Source organism: Cupressus sempervirens, chromosome 1 (assembly GCF_028749045.1).
Source record: "Cupressus sempervirens isolate cs-2001-9-10 chromosome 1, ASM2874904v1, whole genome shotgun sequence".
In the NCBI taxonomy this organism is placed as follows: Eukaryota; Viridiplantae; Streptophyta; class Pinopsida; order Cupressales; family Cupressaceae; genus Cupressus; species Cupressus sempervirens.
Window position 1 is genome coordinate 330,261,281 of NC_143118.1, and position 23,584 is coordinate 330,284,864.

General features: G+C 33.7%; 1 pseudogene; it reads left to right on the forward strand.

Moving 5' to 3' along the window:
* The window catches only part of LOC149577511 (putative pectate lyase 13), a 36,220-nt pseudogene extending 13,903 nt beyond the window's left edge, over nt 1-22,317 (forward strand).
* Nucleotides 22,318-23,584: the final 1,267 nt, after the last annotated feature.

Here is a 23,584-nt window from a genome sequence, read left to right on the forward strand (position 1 = left end):
GTGAATTTTTTATTCTATGTTGACATATAAGGGATTTGGGATTTATTCTAGTGGTAACTTATTCACCCCTCCCCTCTCTGCTACTCCTCTTATATTTCCAACAAGAGGCATGAGTCTCAAAGGTTGAGTTAATCAAGGCCACATCTCCTCTTTCAATCCCATAAAATAGGACACATATGAGGATAAATAGGATATTTAATAATTAATTAAAATTAATTATTGGTGCAACTATGAGGTGGCACATGACTTGGACTACTTAGGTGGATTGAAAGACTCAATCATTTGGATGAGTATATAATTAAGTAATTTTTAAAAATTACTTTAAAAAATTATTTGAGAGACATAGGATATTGCTATTGACTTAGATGAATTAGTTTAATAAATTAAATAATTTATTAATAATAATATTAATTAAATATATAAATATTTAATTAATTATTAGCAAGAGAATTAACTTAATAAATTGAATAATTTATTAAAGTTATTAGAAGTCTTTATTAATTAAATATTAAAATATATAGAATTGATGATTTTTAAGTGTATACATTTTTCCCTCTTTGTATTAATGTGTGGACAAAACATTGTTTCAAAGACAACGAGTGGTTGACTCTATTGCCCCTACCTCCTTGAAAGATTGATCAGGGTATGACTATGAGAAATGTGTTGGAATACTTTAGAATAAGCAAGAGGGGGAGGGTGGGTGAATCAGTTATCCAAGGTCTAGATGTATAATTAAAACTTTTCTTAGCTTAGTGAACCCATAAAATATGTATACTCATGCATGCATCCATAAGATTATGCAATCACTTAAAACTTGTAGGTTACTATCAAATCAACTTGCATAAATGTAAAGCATGAAACATAACCAATTCATCAACACACTATGACACAATGATTTATGTAGAAGTCTAATTTGGGAAAACCACTAGTAACATGCTACTCTTTTCACTCTTCTAAAGTGATGCCTTGTGAATGGCCAACCCTATTAAAGGTTACAATACAAATTGTTAAATGTGGCCTTGTTAAAGGATTTCAATCACCTTTTTAGGAGTGAGCTTTGTTAGAGGACTTTAGACCATTCACTTGGAATGTCACCTAGTTAAAGGATTTACAAATGACTATTAGGTCAACCTTAATCAAAAGGATTTACCCTAGACTAACACAATTGTTAGAGAGTAACAGTAGCACTTGATCCGATACAACTTACAACATCATTTACAGATTATAGATCACTATTCAATTCTCCATTCTACTTGGCCTTCATGCATTGTAGTTCTAATAGCTTGTTCACCCTCTAAGCATTCATATCCTTAAGCCTTCTTGCTTAACATGCCAATACAGTCTCCTCTTAGGCCACTTGATGAAGCAGAGCCCTTGACTTCTTGTCTTCCCTAGGTTCTCACATTCAACTCTCTTTGCTTCATGGCTAGTCATTTCTATAAATAGGAAATTAAGATATTTTTCCACTCATTTGTCATCATCCAATTTAGGGTTAGGATGGATTAGGTAGGATATAGTGTATCTACTCCACATTCCATCTCTCTTCTAGAAAATTCTCCTAGAATCCTCTTTGAATTTTCCTAAAAATAGTTTGCCCTATTTCTGTGCACCAATTTATCATCCTTATCTTCCATCTGGTTCACAAATTCCAAGAAAACAAACTTGTCAGCTCATATTCATCAAATCCACGATCTTTCAAATAATGTAGTAGCTCGGCATTATCAAGCTTCTGATACTTGGCACATACTGTGTTTCTCGACATCCTCTATAATATCATTCTGCATCAACTAAACTTTACTAGTGCTCAACATTAACTAAACTTTACTCAGCATCCACTGTTCTACTCGACATACACTATAATGAACTTTTACTCATCTCCAAATAATTTTTTGCTTGACTTGCAGTGACTTTTATGAGCACCTACTATCCACTCGATCAAGCTTGGCACAAAAACTTTATGTAACTTGTTCTTCTAAACTTTCTTAGTGTAACTAGCCTTTGTAACTTTAAGTAGATTATCAATGCATCATGTCATCACTGTCTTAACTGATCCTTGTACTTCATTACATATTCATAACTCAACCTTTCCTCTAGGTGCTATTTGTTACATCTTTGATCAAATCCTCTTCATCAATCAAATAAGTGATAGTTCTTAAATCTTATAAGAAATTGTCTTACCAGCAAGTAGTAGGTTTGACATCAATGACAAACCAATGATTGAAGCATACTTGTATGTTCTCAACAATCTTCCTTTATATTCTCCCTCTTTTATTAGCTTCTTCAATCTATTATCAACAATCTCCCTCTTTGGCATTGATGGAAAACCAAACGAATCAACCAAATTAACCAAATGGTAAACACCTTGTTCAACCAAGCTGACTAGGTTAAAATAGTAAGATAATACCAATACCAAAAAGAAAATAATTCCTTGCACTATTACATTTGACCTCATTTTTAGACCAAAATTTTTGACCATCTATTAAAATGGGGTCAAATTGGTCGGAATAGGCAAGGAAAAAATGTCTCTTTTTTTAAATCCATGCCCATGTTGGTCAAAATTTTGACCAACACAGGCTTGTTATGTTAAACTAAAAAATGTTCTATTTCACATAGGTTGCAAGCGGAACTGTAGTTGGTCCATTTGGAGGAGGAGGATTTGTGAGGCGTGTAGGAGAAACAATGGGTGAGTGTGTACCATATGGTTATGTAGATTCAAATTTGAGGGCCTTAGCAGGTTAGGCTAAAGGTTTTGGTAGGTTCTCTATTGGTGGCTTGCATGGATCTCTCTACCATGTCACTTCTTTAGCTGGTAAGATATGTTTTTGCTTCAATTTAAGTTGCTTGGATTGGTTTTAAGATACTTCTACTTTTTGGTCAGTTGGGTACGCCATGTTTCTATGCTTATGTACATTTGATGCAATCAAATTTCCTTTTGTGGTAGTTTTTATTTTTGCCGATTTGGATTTCTTAGACTTAATGATATTTTGCATTGGGTGCAACTAAATTTCCATTTGAGATGGTTTTAGTTTTTTTCATTTGGGTTTAATGTGATGTGATTTGGGTGCAATTGAATTTACTATGAGCAATTCTAGTTACTAGGTATTTGAGTTTCTCAGACTTGGATTTTATATTATACATTAGGTGCGATAAAACTAATGTTATTATATAATTATAGATTTTTGTCTTTTGAGTTTCTTAGATCTTGTATTATTGTAACTTTGGACACATTAAATGGTTCAAATAAAAAATATTCAAGGTTGAACCCTAATCAGTATATCGATTGAGCATATAAAGGTCTAGTTTGTACCATGTAGGGTTTAATCTGATGATCAATTTAGAGAATTGTCCAGAACCCTACCAATCTACCCACATTAATATTCTATTTCTCATTGTGATAATGCTGGTTTTGGGGCATTTGGAATTTTGCGTATCTTATGTTAAATACCTTGATCAAAACTAAATGTTTTTGCACTTATTAAGACCATGTTAGCCACAGTGCCAATTATTATAAAATCTTAATTTATGCCTTCTCAATTTTAGTTGAATGATTATGCTTTGGAGTATTCCAAGTGTTGTCAATCTACCTATATAAGTTATAAGGATTTCTTAGAGCTCACACTTTTGCAATTCTACCACAATCGAATGGACTGCAAATAAAACCTCCAACTTGAATCAAAACCTTCCAATCTACCTACATCATAAGTTACTTGTGATAATTTCACTTCTAATCTGTTTGGGCTTCTCATAACTTGTGATAATTGTACATTGGACACAAGTATTTGGTGTAGTTACACTTATTTTTGTTTCAACCTAGCTAGCATGCTAAGGTGTAAAAACCCAGGTTTTATACCTTCAAAATTTCATTATGATGATTAGGCTTGTGAGTAGATCACCTTTTTCCAATCCTCCTACATTATGCAATACCGTTTACATATTTCTTTCATCTAAGATAATGTTTTTTTTGGCTTTCTCAAATGTTACACTATTGTGCTTCAAGTAGAATTAATTCTGATGTCACACTTTTTTTTGGGCTTGATCCTAGCTAGCATGACAATATAACTTATAAACCCTAGATTTTACCATCTAGGTTTCAATTCAATCCAATGGCTTCTATTGGTTGCTTAGAAAACTACATTATATAGACTTATTGTTAGAGTTTGTAGTTATAGTAGACATTTTTCATGCCTGCAATGACTTCATCAACATAATAGTTGTATGGTAGCAATGTCTCTTTTTAGTGATATTTGGTTTCTTCTCATGATCAAGAATTTTGAGATTGTGAAGATTCTCCAATTCTGAACTATATTCGTGAAGTAGAGTTATGCCTCTTGAAGTCATTGAAGAGCTCTTATCAATGGACTATAGGCCTTCTGTGTGCAGTCCAATAAGCTCTGAGGTGACCTTTCATGCATGACTATTTGGAACATGTGCTTCATCATTATATAACTACTGAAAGATTAAATGGTCATCATCGCATGACTCTTTTCATTTTCTTCTGACATCTGTTTCTATTCATCTCTCAAGCATTTACATCATCATAGTCCTTCATTCGTCGATAGTGTTCATTGCAATGATCTCCAATTTCATTTTTCTTCTTCTTCGTGCCATGTATTTTAATATGTTACATCTTGTGTAGCATTTCCCATCTCTTAACCATTAAAGTTGTGGCTTCATGCATTTGAAGAGTCTTGTCAGTATTTAAAGAATTCGATAGCTCTTTAATATTGCTAGTTATCGGTAATTTTTGTCATCAGATGTGCCACTATATTTTTTTTTCCACTATGTCTATTCAAAAAGAGTGCCTTAATTTATTGTTTATGATCAGATGGCTTAAACATCAAACATTAAACTTGATTCCTAGACTAAAAGTGTTAAATAGTCAAAGTTGAATTTTTTTTTCCTAGGCTTAATTTTTCCCTTAGTTTGTGATATTTAAGGGTGGTTGTTTATGATTCGACATGTAGGAAAAGGGTTGTCTATTCTTCTACCATGTCTAATGGAATTTTGATCAGTTCTTGTTTGATTGGAAGTTTTTGGAATCAATAATCTTGGGTATGATAGCTCTTGCTGTGACAATCGTGTTGATGGTTGTTGTAAGAAGAGTTCTGTTAATTCTGAAGATTTCTCTAAGAGCCCTACAGATTTCATATTTCAAAAGTTTATTGTTTTCACTACAGGGATTATCATGATGTGTGTAGCATCAGGACTTTTCATTAAAGTTTACAATATGCAACATTCTTGAGGTGTGTTGTTCTTGAAGTTTTAGATAGTCTAGTATTGTAAAAAGAGTGTAATCTATTTGTGCATGAATGCTTGGAAATTTGTGAGCTTTGTACTGAGACTCATTATTATTATTATTTAATAAAGGAGTACTATTTGGTATAGATAGGATTTTCCCTCAAGTAGGAGGGCTTTCCCAGGATATCTCTGGTGTTATGGTGTTTTTGATATATATGTTATTTGTCAATGCTATTCTAGTTCACAAAATTTAACAATTATGTCCTTGCCTCTCATAAAATTTCTCCCATTTTTTCCTTTGTTGTATCCTTGTATGAAACCATTAACATTCTAACTACATTAAGAACAACATCAAATATGAAAGAATAACTTTGTATAACTAAAGCTCTAGATGTGATGTGAGAGGAAAAGACATTCCATTTGAGATAACTTCATATGCTAGCCAATGAGACAATGATATCAGTAAACTAAGATTCTAATTTATGTCCATCTATCTACTTGATTTGATTGAAAATTATGCCATTTAATTGTTCTTCCATGCTATTGAATGCAAAAAATGCTTACTAGATTGGAATAAATGCTTGTTTTGTTGATTATGGCTGCAAAAATTGAGCTCTCACTTATTTAATGTTGTTGAGTGTTATTAAAGGGTATTCAACTTGCATAAACACCTTAGTATTATTAATGACTGCTATATTATGCTGCTACCTTACTATATCTTGAAGTTGGATCTTAATATTTTTGTCTTTGAGCCACTGATGCTTTCTTCCTCAAGACAGGTGTTGTTTTTTATTAGATAAATAGGTTTTAAAGGGATCTTGAAACCCGAGAGTTAATACAAATCAAGCTAAAAATAAGCGTTAGAAGCCTAGCCACAAAAGAAACAAGTCTAAAGTTTGAAGTAGCAGAAGGCCCAGCCAAATAAACAAAGGTCAAAGAAAAGGCCAAACCAAAAAGACAAAATGGAATAGCCAAAAGCCAGAACATAAAGCCAGCAAGAAAGGAAAATAATAGGAACTACTCCTCTATCTTTGTTTCCAACTCCTGCATGACCTGAGCAGCCTCCTGAGCCATCTTGTTCTCCTCGGCCTCCTACTGGTGAGTCTTGAGATCTTCTTGGTCCAAAGTAGAAAAGGTGATACCAATGGTATTATCTTCATCATATTTGGCTTTACCCCTATTTTTTCCTTCCACATCCCCCTGCATGTCTCTATCTTTAAGCCACTCAGTTAAAGATAAAATGTTATTATTGATTGAGTTGAGCAGTGAGATCATCTAGCTCGAAAAATTGTGGATCCTCCTTTACACTAGGCTATGCTTATCATCATAATTTGTCCCTTTCTCCAAGCCCTTAAGATTCCTGGCTCCATCCATTTGAACCACCTTCTCCTTAACCTCCTCTAGCTCATGAAAAAGCCACTTGATTGACTTGAAATTATCAACCATGCTATTGCAGGCATTGTTCAAGAGGTTCATCCCCATTTCCTTGGCATTATTAGAGATAACCACTATCACAGGGTTAATGAGCTCTTCAAGACGTGGTTCCTCCTAATTGTCCACCAAGATCTGAGGGTTGATCACTTCCCTAAAAATACCCATTTTCAAGATCCTCACATTAAAATTTCTCCATGCTTTCCTCCTATCTTTGGCCAACACCTCCCCACTCTCAACTCCAAAACTATTCTGAGTCTACACCTCCGGATGGGCCTAGGGATGGATAGGGGAGAGAGGGATCAGGGAAGAGTTTAGGTCTTGATGCAACCTCTCATCCTCCATGCCCACCCTCTTGTGTTTCTTCCCACTCTGGGAATCCATTTTTTCCTCCTACCTTTCCTTTTCCTCATCTTCAGATCCATCACCTCCTCTTCATCACAGGTGTCCTGTTCCTCCTTCTCAGTCATCTTTTGACCATGATCTCTAGGGCTAATTCTTCTAGGGATGATGGGGGAGGGAGACTTCTTAACATTTGGCGAAGCTTTTTTACCTGTGAAGGTAAGCCCTCCTTCCTCAAAACTAATGCTCTGAATATCATCCGAGTCAGAGGAATAGCCAGAGCTATCAATTTCCTCATTCCTAATCTATGATGAGATGTTACTAATTATTTGAGCCTTGAAGTGCTCATAGATGAGTACTAACAACCCCTCATGCAAAGCATGGTTTGCAGAGGGTTTCTTTTTGAATCTTGACACCACCTTACTCATAGAATTCAATAAATAGAAAGGGAAAGAAACTTTGATATCATGACAAAAATGGTTCAGAAGAACAAAATGGTGGGTGTGAACACAATCAAACCTAGGGTCAAGACTAATGTACGCAATGACAATGCGCTAAACATACCTCCAAATCTTTGTTATAGACTCTGGATCATAAAACGTATCACTTTTTTTCAAGGCATTCTGCTCCTTAGGATTGTCAACAAAGTCCTTCACAACACTGGCTAAAATCTTTTTATCCCTAAAGAACTTAAAGCCCACCATTGGAATCTCTGTCACAACCGAGATCACCTCCTCTATAATCAAAAAAGCTATCCCATTCACCTTAACTCTACCATCCTTCCATGAATTGACCATGATGTCAATCACATTTTGGTTGTAGCCATGCAGCTTCATGATATACCTTGAAATCCCATCGTGAACTAGCTTCTCCCAAACTTTGTCCCTGCTTCTCCATTTTCTCCATTTTTCCTACCGGTTCTTTTCTGCACCTTTCTCCCACCATTTTGGTAATTTTCTCTCCCACAATTCTCATATGCACAGCTCTCTAAAACCTCACCACTTGATAAGGTTCTCCATGTTTTTGAGGGCGGTTGAAGAAATATTTCTTATCTTTTCTCAGATTACGAATGCAACAAAAGACCCTTGAAGCATGCTGAATAAAATGTAATAATTCCAACTTCTTTCATTTACTAATGTAGCCTTTATGAGTAGTACCATTTCCCCATAAGCCTTTCCTATTCATAATAGGCATTGTTATTAAGCTGAGATTTAGCTCTATTAGTGGGCCGTGCTCTTCTTTTGGTTTAATTTGAACTCTAACTATGTTATTGGATTAACCTAAGGTGCATTTTTTTTGTCAAGCAAGCCTATCCATTTTGCTAGATTGAACTAGAGCATTTGTATCAAAAATACTCAAATCTGGGCTCTAATCCTATTATGGGAGAAATGAACAATTTTGGACTAGATTGACTTGCAACCTTTTTATTAGTCCACACTCCCAACCACACTATAATCTTGTTATTGAGCAAGACTAAGCCATGTTATTTTTTTTTAATGAGAATACTTTGGGAGATGAGGTAGTTGGAGTTCCAAATAAGTGGGCCTTAATGGTAAGGAGGGTTACAATGTGCTAAGTTTATGGATCTATTTTGGACCTTTGGTGATATATCTTTTCTGTCATAATCTAAATCATTGCAAACTTTTTAGTAGCTTTTAGATCTTTATTTTATTTTTTAGCTATAAAAATTGCATGCTAAAAACAATTTCAGCCTGCAAATATGAAGGAAGTGTGTATATCTTTACCAACAAATGTTTTCTTGATGACAAGATGTTTCAATGTAAACTAGTATAAGTAATGCATGTCTTAAATTTTCTAAATTTCTAATTCTTAGGTTCCAACATCTCCACATATTTTTGTTCATCTTATTTCACTCATTATTAAATAGATAAAACATGAATTTTTTAGCATCTATACATGGAAGATTTTGTCATTTTCTAAAAGTCCAATAGTTTGGTGGTCCAATGTGCTAGAAAAACAAAATATTGTGAATTTATGTTTTAGGATTCATTGGTTTGTAAATGATAAATTCATAGTTTAGCAAAGATTTCTTTGGGGCAAGTGTAAATATAGCCTCAAAATGTTTTCACCAATTTTAGTCAACCAACATGATTTTACATGCACCCAATGATTGTAAGTGAAGTTTTTTGAACATTACAATATCAAAATTTTATTGCATATAGAAATAAAATATTGAGGCTGTAATATATGTTTGACAAAATACTTGTTAGTTGGATAGATAGTGGCCCTAGAACCCTTCATGAAGTCTGTAAACAAAAGGAACCTCTATGTATTATTTTTGAAGTGTCAGGAATGATTAATCTTTTGTCTTATTTGAGAGTTTCCTCATACAAGACAATTGGTGGACATGGGCATTGAATAAAGTTGGTGGGAAATGGCTTATAGTTAAAAGAGTGTGAACATATCATTATAAACAATATAGAATTTGAAGGTGGTCAAGGGCTTGATGTTGATGGAATTCAAATAAAGCCAAATTCACAGCATATATGGATAGATTGTTTCAGTCTTAGTGATTATGATGATGGACTTATTGATATCACATGCCAAAGTACTCATATAACTATCTCAAGGTAAAGTAACATTTTTTAAAGTTTGGTCTAATTCAAGTAGTGCTTTAAAGAGCTATTAGCTGCAATAGAACCTTGAAAATAACATATATATTAATAGTCTTAATTATGTAACAAGCATATATAACTGCATTTCTACTATGCCTCTAGTTAATTCATATATGCTTGTCTTGGACTGGACAAACCTATAATTGGATCTTTGTTTGAGAAAATATTTACTCTTTTCATGATCTAGCTTGCTTCCAAAATACCCTAGGATATAATTATTATTCAGTCTTCTTACAATCATAATTGATTCCTACTTTCAGTAGCATATACGCTATATGCTAATATGATGAGTATAGAAAAATAGCTTGGGTCTTGTTTTAATTTTTCTATTTAAAGCCGAGTTTCCACATTTTACATTTGTTAGTCAATACATATTAATGGTTTAATACATTGATTATTGTGTAAAAATAAACTATTTACAAGGAAAAAAGAAATATGTCACTGGATTTTTTTTCTTGATTGGCACACATCTTACTAGAATTCGGTTCTTTAATAGCCATCAAAACTTTTATCTTGTTCTATGCCTTCACATATATTTCACAAACTATGTTGAGAATTTTTTTTTGAAATAAAAAATAGATGGGATTGGCCTACAACAACACCTTTCAAAATTAAACTAGAAGATGTGAAATTGGTGGCATGAAATTACTTGTGTTATTCCTTAGAATGATTTGCATTTCTTATTTAAAGTACACCTTGACTTATAACATTAAATTAGAGTAAGTGATGGATTTTTCTATTTTTGATTGATAGTTGGGTTATCAAAGATTGGTCTATTAACTTTTTTAGGGAAAAGTGGCAATTCTTGCTTTTTGAGATAACCAGTTTAGCTATTTGGGGTGGGGTGGGGGGGTGTGGGTTTAATAGACTTTAGCAATGAATTGTTTGAAATCAAGAAGAAAACTTCACACTAATTTGTGCATTTTTCATATTGTTCTATTTTGTTAAAAACTATATACGTTTAGGACCACAACTATTCTTTGAGCTGAAACTATTTTTTAAATAGTCAGTTCATCCCCTACTATTAATTTTTTTTGCATATGGTTCTTTCTCTTGTGGCAGCTAACTCATCATTCCCATATTTACAAAGTAAACAATGTGACAGATTCCAAAATATGTTCTTATTATAGTTCTCATTAATATCTTAGATAACTGGTGAGTTTCAACTTTCACATGACTAATACATAGCATTGGTAGTGTCTTCTTAAGAACATCTTCACAGACATGTCATTGAGTCTTAGTGAAGATTTGTGGATTTGAGTCTGGGTTAGGCTCAATGAGTCAGTAGCCTTGACTTGCAGAGTTGGTGGATTTTGACTGCAGACATTAGTGAGTCTTGGTAGTCAAATGCAATCAAAATTGTGAAAAATGAGAAATCCATCTTGAAGTAAGAACAAAAAAACAATATTTTTATCTTACATATATTTTTCAATTCCCCAGTTTGTGTTTAGTTTTGGTGCCAAACCTAAGTTTGAAGTAGCAATGGCTTGCCAAGTTTGTGTTGAGTCCAAGTCCTGACACTATGATTCAAATAGTTTTATTTTTTATGATATTTCAACTACATATAATATTTATTGTTTGTGTCATCTTTTAGTAACCTATTTCCCATGAGAATTGATTTGTTTAAATAAGGCATAATGTGTCAGGTTATTGGGTTTCTCAATGAGAGTTAGTTCATACAATGTACCCATTACAAGCCACACAATGTTATAGCATTATGTACTACCAATGACATATTCCCTAGAAGTAAAGAGCATGCTAGAGTAGTCTTCTATAGGTGTCAAACATGCTGGTTGGTTGCTATCTTGAGAGCCTAGCAGTACGAACCATGGTAGCTGCCTCCATAATTGCATAATAACAGTAAAAATTAATAAGATTACTACATGTGAAATAATTGAATTGAAATATTATGTCTACTTTTTGGTTCAAGAGGTCATTTTCTTCTTGTTGTTTCCCTTCCTCATTCAGCATATAGTTTTATAAATAAATTTTGTACATAAATAAATAAATATAGTTTTATAAATAAATATTGTCAAAAAATTCACATGCCTTGTCTATGCTTCCATTTTTCAAACATATCTACCATGGCAATTGTGACTACAACATCAGACAAAAATTCTTTATGCTTTAACGCATGTCTATAGCTTATTCCAAAGCTCTTGTTTTGGCACAAGCATCAATAATGTTGGCAAAGGTTGTGTGATTTAGCTTTATACCTACCAATTGCATTTTCTTGAATATAAACATACATGTTATATATGTGTTTAAACATATATAAACACATAGTTTTCTTGGCAAATTGAGCAGATTTCTTTCTTAGTTTCAATGGTGTGAGCTCTGTCTTTGCCTCTTGGTCTATGGACTATAGAACTTTGAGCTCAATGGGTAGCCCATGGCAATCCCAACCAGGCACATAGTGCACCTTATACCATTCAAACAACATATATCTATTGATAAAATCTTTCAGTATCTTGTTCAAGGCATGCCCAATATGCAAATCTCCAAGCACAAATCCTACTCATGATTATGAAGGCACATATCCTACACATGACGAAGGCCCTGATGTGCATCACAGTGATAGAGGTACATATTCAATTTTTATTAAAATTAATTATGTAATTATTAATAAAATTTGACATCTTAAATTGCAATTGGTGTAACCTTTATGTGATAATTTTTGAGTATGGAGAATGTCATGGTAATGGAGTCGAGCGTGATGTTAGTGTTGAGCATGTTGAGTTTGGGGCTGAACAAAATGTGGTAGATGATGTAGCACTATCAAGTAAAGAAAAATCCCTATTATGTTCTTTAGATTAATGAAATACTTATAACATTAAAAAAAAAAAAGTTTAGAATTAAACCCATTTATTTCTTATTACATGGCCGCATTAGCTTTATGCTCGAAAAAAGAAGAGGAAGCCTCATGTTATAAGATTTGAACCACAAGAGCCATAGGAGAATGCCGAAGATAGTCATGATGTGCCTATTAGCCTTCATAATCATTTGTAGGATCTATGCCGAGAGTAGAAGGATGCAGTTTATTATTATTCTCCTTAGCATAAATTGTTGTTTGTCCTCTAGAATAATATATATGTATAGAGATTTATATATGTATATATATATAAATGTATGTGTGTGTGTGTGTGTGTATATATATATATATATATATATATATATATATATATATATATATATATATATATATATATTTATTTATATTTACAATTGTATTTATGTAGAAATATATGTTTAAATGTATATTTCCATATATGTATATATGTATGTATGTCTATATATATGTGTGTGTGTGTGTGTGTGTGTGTGTGTGTGTGTGTGTGTGTGTGTGTGTGTGAAATGTCCCTTTCCTAATTTTCTATGATATTTCAAGCCTCTAATCAGATCTTTAAAGTCAAACAACCAATATTTCAAAGATCCACCAATTTCTCAATAAACTCCAAATCGGGTATGTCGAAAATAGTGCCAAAAACTTTACAGCTTCACATATTATTAATAGATCTGAAAGTGGAAATTTTTTATAGAAATTTCAGCAGCATAAAAACCTACAAAATGACATTTCTAGATCTATATAACATTTACACAACAGCTCCCAAATGGAGGGTAAAAACAATGCTCATCGAGCTCTCGAAGACAACACAAAATAGCCGAAAACACCACAAAATCATTGATAATCTATCATAGAAGTATAATCATGACCAAATACATATATTTAGATCTATTTTAACATCTAAATGTCTATTATACAGCAGCAACCCAAACTGATATGAAATACTCAACTGAAAATACCAAACTCTTACAAAAATCACACCCGAAAACTCACAAATCTGCACTATTCAGCACAAAGGAAAACTCTATATGAGCATGCACATGGAATGACTTCAAACTCCCATCCTTAGCCTTCCTGAAAACCTGCAAACTCCCATTCTTGGGTCTCCTTCTCCACAGGTTTGGCAGCCTCTGAAGAACAACAAAGAAATGAGAAAAAATCAAGTTCTGGAATGAGCCCAAAATGCCTCCAAACTCCTTAAACGAGGGAATAACCCTAACTCATGTCCAAGAGGGGTTAATAAAACATATTTTAATAATAATTTTTATTTATTATTCCATTATCTTTCAAATATTATCCCATTTTTCTAAAACTTCACCTTTTTGGGCCTGCCTGCCTTAGAAAAGATTATTATTTTTAATTATTTGAAAAGGGGACATGACAAGTCCTCCCCTTCCAAATATTGCTTGTCCTCAAGCAATGGCTGAACAATAAACCAATAAATCCACCTAGATCCCAAATTTAGTCATGAACTATACTATTGTCAATTAACACAGGCTCATGCAATATCCTCTGTAATATAACCAAGAGGAATCCATAATCAAACTGACAATTACTGCTCAACCAAACTCCAAAGTCACAACTTTCACAATCAGAAACCCACGAGACAAAAACTCTTAGAACATCAAAACCCAAGTAAAGTGGACAAATCAAACTACCAACATAGTAAATACCATCAACGCATTCCACTGGCCTATACAAAATGTACAATCCAACTTTGCAACAATGGTGAATGCTCCCGAATGAAACTGTACCAAGTATGGAGAATCCACACACTATACAACTCCTGCAATCAACACAACTCTGTAGATCACCGACCACTATCTCATAACCATAACTCCCATGCACCCCTGATGGTGAAAAGCCATCACAAGATAAACAACAAGAATTGGAACCCAAACCAAATTTGCCTGCCATCAACTCCTCAACACAAGGATCAAATGCTAACTGATGTACATACCTTGCAATATAATGTTGATAAAAAAAACAACCTCAGTCAACAGCTCACCATGAACAAGTGATACAACCCACATGTGACTGATCACCAGCTAAGTCAGGAGATGTCATAGCCAAAGGAGTAGAATCAATAACAACACCCGCTGAAGCATCACTTCGAAACTCCTGCTCTAAGTCATGTATTATCAAGCTATCAACTGTAAAACCTATCACCATGTCATGCCCATCACAACTCTCATCTCGAGGCATTAAACTATCCCATAACTGATGATAAGCACTAGGAACTAGAGTACATATCTGTATCATCATCTCATTAACATGGTCATCAAAGGTAAATTGATGAGCATACCTCACAATGTAATGCTGATAGAATGTGCCAATCTCAGTCAGTGGCTCAGACTGCAATCCAGATGTAACTAACTGCAATCGATCACTAACCAAGTTGGAACTGACTACTACCTCTAAAGACATCGCCAAGGGAGTAGTATTACTAGCAAGAACCATGCCAACTATCGGCTCACCAACATCATACATGGTCTTTGATACAACATCTCTAGTCTTCATGCCATTAGTGCTAGAGGTCACCACCATATCAGGCATACCACAACAATCTGCTGCAGCACCCAACTCAACTAAACTTGACTCTAGTGGGGATGAACCCGATATGCCAATGTTAGTATCAAGGATGGATGCATCCCCATCTTCACTATCTTTGACAATATCGACCATGGACATCCTTGGATCATCAGACACCACAGCTTGTGACTGTACAGAATCTAGTAAAGATTGTAGTTGCTCTAACTCCATGGTCACCTTAGCCAAAAGAAATTGTGACTCCTTGAAGGCCAACTGTGTACTCTCAACAATCTCAAAAGTCACCTCAAGCTGCTCAGTAAGCTCACTCACCTCATCTTCCTTGGCCAACAATGCATCATATGCTGTACTGCCCCACTCCATAAGATAATCTCTGTCGGCTACCAACTACATATAATCCTGTCTCAAAATCTGGATAGCCTCCCATAAAGAATGGAACTCTATCAAGGAAAGATAACTGCCTCCCTGCTCATCACTAGTAGGAGAACCCCATCCATAAACTGCTAACAATTGATGAGCAACATCAAAATGTTGGCAAGTGATAGCAATGTCTCGTTCACTAACTCTCAACTGATTAGACACATGATGACATTGGCTTGACTGTCTCCTACAAACCTCCTCTGATGCATTGTCTAAAGGAGTATCCTCAAAGTTACTAGTCTCTAGATTATTGCCATCCATATCCTGTGAATCAACTCTAAAGCTCATATCAACAAATGGAGTATCAAAAACTGTAGCACTACTGTCCAACTCCTTTGTACCCAAAGAAACTAAGTCTTCAAAACTACCAACTGCATCCTCCTGGATGTCATCAATGCCAATATGATCTTGGGACTCATCTGTACACACTGCCAAATATGAAAGATCATCAACACATTCCAGCAAGTATGGTCAATTGGATATATGAACAAAGCCCAACACCAGTGTATAAAAACTAATACCAACATCGGACAAGCTGCTAGCACAAGAAAAGACAACACCGTGTAATTTGCTAATCAAATCCATGATAGCACCCAAACAAACACTGCTACCAAAAAGTGTTAAAGATCTCGAGTCAACTGAATCCCAAATGCCAATATAACAATCTCGAGTCCATATCTGTAAACTAGAATCAGCTGGTAACTCAAGAAAAATCCTTACTTGAATAATATGACCAATACCAACTAACTCCACATACCTGTCATGATGATATAATGAAGTCACAACACTATCTTTGTTCACTTTCAGCTAGTTGGACAAATCGTGTGAAGTACTACCAGCCTCAACCTCATGTAACGAAGCATCTAACTGTGCCTGGTACTCTTTCTCAGCAAAGTCATGAATGCTCAATGTCTGCTCATCTCTACCAGGTATCTCACCATCATGCACAACAACATCCTCATAATCATCATCTGAACCCACTACGTCGTAGTCACTACCTGTTGTAACTATACCATCCTGAATACCTGTGACATCACCCTTTGACGACCTATATACAATTGTCTCAATTTGAGTATCAAGTTGACCATTACTATCAATCTACATAATATCCTTTCTCACTACCTCCTGTGGTGGAGTAGAATCTGAGACCTCAACCTGGCTATAAGCTAGTTTCTCAAACTCCTCATGCAAGTTCTTGGTAATTGTGTCATCTGCCCTGTGAGAAAATATGCCAAATAGAAATCTAGTCAACTTATCCACCTTAGTTGGGTTGGAAAACATGTCATTCATTATACGGTGGTGCTCAACCAACTATTCAGACATGTCATGGCTTATTTTCCTAAGTTTATCTTGAATGTCTAAATAACCATCCTTTCTACTATTCTGACTCTGGATATCAATTGTCCAAGATCGTGTCCTATGAGACTCTATACTATACCTGTCCATTCTGGATAAAGTAGAGTGTAACCCCAATAGGTTATAACTTCTTCAAACACCAAGAACTAACATGTAATTGATTAGAAGTAGCATGCAACCATAGATTTTGACATACAGCTGATTAGAAGCAACATGCAACCACCAAATTCACCAAGAACTAACATGCAAATGATTAGAAGTAGCATGCAACCATAGATTTTGACATGCAACTGATTAGAAGCAACATGAAACCACCAAATTCACCAAGAACTAACATGCAAATGATTAGAAGTAGCATGCAACCATACATTTTGACATGCAAGATTTGGGTAGTTGTCAAAATTGACATGCAAACTTCTACAAACCCTCGGGCTGGAAAGATCATAGATTTGATACCACTAAAATGTCCCTTTCCTAATTTTCTATGATATTTCAAGCCTCTAATCAGATCTTTAAAATCAAACAACCAATATTTCAAAGATCTACCAATTTCTCAATAAACTCCAAATCGGGTATGCCGAAAATAGTGCCAAAAACTTTACAGCTTCACATATTATTAATAGATCTGAAAGTGGAAATTTTTTATATAAATTTCAACAGCATAACAGCCTACAAAATGATATTTCTAGATCTATATAAAATTTACACAACAGCTCCCAAATGGAGGGTAAAAACAATGCTCATCGAGCTCTCAAAGACAACACAAAATAGACGGAAACACCACAAAACCACTAATAATCTATCATAGAAGTATAATCATGATCAAATACATATATTTAGATCTATTTTAACATCTAAATTTCTGATATACAGCAGTAACCCAAACTGATATGAAATACTCAACCGAAAACACCAAACTCTTACAAAAATCACACCCGAAAAACTCACAAATCTGCATTGTTCAGCACAAAGGCAAACTCTATATGAGCATGCACATGGAATGGCTTCAAACTCCCATCCTTAGCCTTCTTGGAAACCTGCAAACTCCCATTCTTGGGTCTCCTTCTCCATAGGTTTGGCAGCCTCTAAAGAACAACAAAGAAATGAGCAAAAATCAAGTTCTGGAATGAGATCAAAATGCCTCCAAACTCCTTAAAAGAGGGCATAACCCTAACTCACGTCCAAGAGGGGTTAATAAAAAATATTTTAATAATAATTTTCATTTATTAGTCCATTAGCTTCCAAATATTATCCCCTTTTTCTGAAACTTCACCTTTTTGGGCCTATCTGCCTTAGAAAAGATTATTATTTTTAATTATTTGAAAAGGGGACATGACTATATATATATACAAACTATCTCCCATAAGTATATATACATGTATATGTATACATATGCAGATCTAAATCATTCATACACTCTCCTCTATATATGTATATTTCTATTTGTGACTAGAGCTAGAAGTGTAAGGTGCTAAATAGTTTTACGGATTCCTATTTTGAGAACAAGTTTCTTGTTGGATATTTTTTTTAGGGGGGTAAGATCTATTAACCCCTTACCCCCCTTCTTTTCATTGCCATGGAATATTGTTTTTTTATTGTAGGTTATTCAAGGATTGCATGTTGCCACTGTGCCTCCTCTAGTATGCATAAATTTGAGAGAAATAATATTCTTTTGAGAAATAATATTCTTTTGAGAAAACATTATGTATTTCATTTGATCGTTATGTATTATGATTGTAGGTATGTTGTAGGAAAGATCACTCCCATACACAAACAAGAGATTGTCCCTGCTGATTTTGATCCCAAAGGAAGTGGATGGATGCGATTTCCACCTGAGGGTTCAGCATGCACCCCCCCTCATCATTCTATTGAATTCAAATGGAAGGACTACTACCTAGTGGTTTTCAAGTTTTTCTCGCATCTAGCTCTTTGCATTGAAATCTGTGTTTTTTTTGTAGTGCTTTAACCATCAGTCTATTATGTTTGTGTTAGTAATCTATGTGCAATAGATGTATCACAATAACCTACTTTCTAGCTAGCTCTTATGATCTATTTCCTTTAGGAATTTCTTAAATATGTTAACTTCACTTATAAGATGCATTGATAATATTTGCAATAAATACTCCAAAGCAAAAGCTAAATTTTTGTTATGATTGTTGTGGAAAAATCACTTAGTAAAATGTACATTTAGTTCCATTCAAAATTTAGGAGGCATAAATTATGACACATATTTCGTATATTTGCAACCAAAAATATTGACCTAATGACTTACACGTCTAGCTACAAAGTTGTATCAACTAGCAATATCAGTTGCCTTCCTCCATTGTCATTTTTTAGTTAGCTAAAGTTATTTCAGCTCCTAAACTTTCTGAAATGTAGATAATTTTGATTGGTAGAGATTTCGTTTAACTAGAAATAGATTATATCTAGAATAATAATACCATCAGTGTTGTTTTCTTGACAAGTGCACAGTATTTTTGTTCTATACTTCAACAATACAATGATGTTACTTTCAAGCCTAGTGTGTTTAAGGATGAGAACTCACTTGGATTTTTTGTGACATCCCACATAGGGACTTTGAGCTATATGGTTTTGTGCAAACTATATTTGCATGTTGAAAGATCTGCTTGTGTGTCTCAAAAATATTATCTTTCTAGATTTGCAATTGCTTTCAATTTCATTGGATGTGATTAAAAATGTGGCTTTGATGCTACTACATGATCGCGTAATGGTCTAAAAAATTGTGTTACCTATTTATTTTCTTAGTGTCGAGTCTACACATGGATCTTACACAACACCTTCTGAGTGAATTTATGCTACATCTTTTATCTTTCCATGCACTTGTAAACAATACAATTGTTCAACATAAATTCTAGGATTAGATTTCTTAATGAATCTGATGGTTTAAAATATTTCATCAACATTGAAACAAAGCCAAATTATTGCCAGTAGTATATTGATTTTTATTCAAACCAAGAAAATGCACGAATGTTCGTTATCACTACAGAGTGGCTGAATGCTTTTGTTTTTCTCTATTTAGTTTGCTAACATATGTGTAGATTTTTACAGCACAATTCTTGATAATGTCAGAGCAATTTTGAATATCCAAAGAACGTCTTTCTAAAATTACTTGATTTAATTTCTTAAACCTAGATTATTTCCTTTACCATTTTATGCATAAAGATATCCTAAATTCTTAATCCAAAATTATTTAGTTCTTCAAGCATATTTGAGAAAATTGATTGTTACAATTTTAGTGGGAATGTTACAAGCTTTGGAATTCTTATATTTCGGTTGTTATCTCAAGATATTATGATATTACCAACATTTTGTGACTTAGCTTTTTTGCACAATGTTCAGGCATCTTCAAGAACTTTTTAAAATTGATGCAGTTGATTATATGCTTTCTATTTGTGGAAATGATGCTCTGCAGGAACTCTCCTCCCCAGGAAAGAGTGGCAGTGTATTTTATCTTTCTCACGATGACTGGTTCATGATAAATACAGTGTGGAAATTTGAAGTAAAGGTACAATTCAAAAACATAAACTTGTTTCCATTGCTAGTCCATTGATTTCTCTTGCGGTATCTTTTCCATTGTATTTTACTATTTCCCTTTTTTTGAATGAATCAAGACCAATTTAAATCTCATTGCAAGTCTGATGGAATATCATAATATAACAAGGTATAGGAGTTATGTTTAGTGCTCATGATGAATAGATAAAATGTTTGAGCATTTGGGTTCACATTCCCAAGGATTTTGATACTGCGTATATTCCAAATTCAAGTCAGTTGTCTAGTTTTCCCTTCATTTTATAAGGTATTCCAAAGGAACTCTGCTCTAAACCTAAATTTAACTTTTAGGTAATGAAAATTACATACTTGCATTACTTATTTTCTCTTCATTTTTGTGGGCTAGTTCTAGTTTATTTTTACTTTAGATCTACTTTCTACTTTCCCACAATGAATGGGTTTATACCTGTGTGAATTTGTAAAAAGTGGTCTTTTCTTTTTTTAGTAGATTGTCCTTTATCTATAAGAAAATGATATACCTAGATAAGTAGGCATATTGATATATCTTCATGATATTTAGTCATCTGAGTGTTATGTGTTTGTAGAATATTTTGTTGACATATTGAATGGTAAGTGCAGAAGATATTTGTTAGAGAAAGCTACATGAAAAGTGAAATCCTCAAGGAAGTTACATCATTAAAAGAACTTACTACAAGAATGTTATAAACTATAGTACAAATTTCTTGAACCTATTTAGTTATCCTATTCTGAATATGAGTTTTTTGATTGCTTTCTGATCCAAAACTGTGTAAAAGTAATCATGTTCTACTGATAAAATGTTCAACTGAGCATCTTATACCATATTCATCTATAAATATGGGATATCTTGAGTTGGATGTGAAACTGTTTATGGGTGTAGTGGAGTAATGTACAAAATGCATTTCAGTATATTTGAGTTTGTGTGTTTGTCCCTATACATATGGGATTCACAAAATTTGAATTTTCCACACTTGGTTTTGGGTGTACAAGAGATTTACATTTTAAACACCATGCATACTAATTTAGTTTCATCTATGCCATTTTTGCAATTAGTTGAAGAAAGTAGGAGTAATTATTCTTAGTTTATTTGGCAATTTTTGTTAGCATCCTTGGAAATTGATGCATCTTTGTATCTTAAGATGCTAGCTATAATTGAACAAGTCCTTTAAGCTTTACATTTAGCTGTGGTAGCCAACTAATGCTAGTTGTAAGGTACACAAATTTTATATTGTGGGATTCCCTCAGTTTGCCTTAATGTTCCACAGGGTTTCAGCATCCTATTATTTTTCTTTTCTTCATTGTTTACCAGTGTGACCTTTTTACAGGTACTTCATTGTATGATGGCAAATTACTACAATCATGTTCATTTATTAAGCCCTTGCTATAATTCTTTTGGGATGAAATGCTTTTATAGTTATTTGGCTATAGATTTCAATCATGAAAATAAATCAGTGTCAATCTAATGTACAAATTCCCACAACATTTCCTTGTGCCAACCTATTACTAGCTTGTGAAACATATTGTATTTTAACTTAAAAATTGTTTTCTATGGATCAAAAACATATTGTAAAATTATGATACAAATCTTTCAAGACTATAGATGTCAAGTAAGAGTTGACTTGCATTCTTAGTCTAATGTAAAATTTTCCACAAAAAATTTGTTAATGAACAAGAATTTATTATAGCATAACATGTATAATTTTGGGGGTGTGTCGGTCAAAGATAAATATCATATTAGATGATACAATTGGCTGGTAACATATTTGAAAGGCTTTAGATATTTATCACTATTATGGAATTTATATTGTGAGTATATTCCCCTTATTCATACAGGTTATCTCTAATGCTTCAGCTAGTTGTAATTTGCCACAATTTATCTGTACTGATAAAATGTATTCATCTATAGACAAATCAAGTGTGATTGCAACTTTTTGGAAGCTGAGAGAATAATGGATTATAGTCTTTTATTAGGTCTTCATCTTTGGGCACCGTGATATGGTACTCCTTTTTCACCAAAGAGTTCTTCCACAGATGCACATATGTCCAGTGAATTTTTAAAAAAAACCCACATTTGATGGTAAACTTTTTCTCTAAGGCAAATGCATGCTAGAAGCCATCATTATGTGATCTAAAGTGATTCCTCTTTTCATGCATTTATGCTGAATTTATTAATCAGTTATTTTATCTCTTATTTTTTATTTCATGCAAAAGCCCTCTCCATGCACTTGATATACATTAAGCCCTATAGTTAATGTTTGTCACAAACATTTATTTCCCAATTTGCAAAAGTGTCAAGTTGTTGCAAAGAAATTTTATGTAGCAAAGTTTCTAAATAACTTTTAAATTGCAAAAATTCAAGTAGCATCTACATTCATTTTTTCTTCTCTATTACTAAGCTTCAATGACAAGGACAATTAAAGTAATCATGAGAATTGTCTTCTCATATTCATGGTACTTATAAGTGCAATCCATAAACTAAGATTCTGTTGATATCTTAGGATGTTGTGCTCCATGCTCTTTTTTATGATTATTGACATGTATATCTCGCCTTGTAATTATTACTGAGAATACTTTTATAAATCTGATGACTACTCATGGAGGGCATGTGGAGATGATTAAAAACATACAAGTCAAATCCCAGAACAATTAAAATTCTATATCCTAGTTTTCAATGTCAAAAAGTTTTGACTATAGTGGATTCTAATAAGAGGGGTATGTCTTTTGGCTAAACATAGCACTAACTCGTGATACTTTTTGAGAGAAGCTCTTTGTTGTTTTTCTCATTTTTATCAGGTGCTTAGAATATCTCACACTCATGGTTGTCTGATTTAAGAAATCGATAAACTACAAATAATAAATTATGCAACAAAATGGGAAAGAACAATATGTTCTATTGACGTACCTAGGAACTGACATTATGTCATGGGACTTAGCCAACAATATATTTGTACCAAGTATAGTGCATTGTAATGGTATTGTCCATACAATGTTGATATTTACTCAAGAGGACTATTTTTATTTAGTTTTATTCGCCAAGTTTTCATTTCAATTTGATTTTGAGCTGGTGATGCTTGAGACTCAAATGCCTACAAATGCTTCATGCTATGTCCAGTCTCAAGCCTTGATCACTAGGCAAGCTCCTAGCTCTTATTACAGTTTTCTTACTGCAATGTCACATCTAGTTTGCATGTGATTCTACTAACCTAAAGGATCCTTA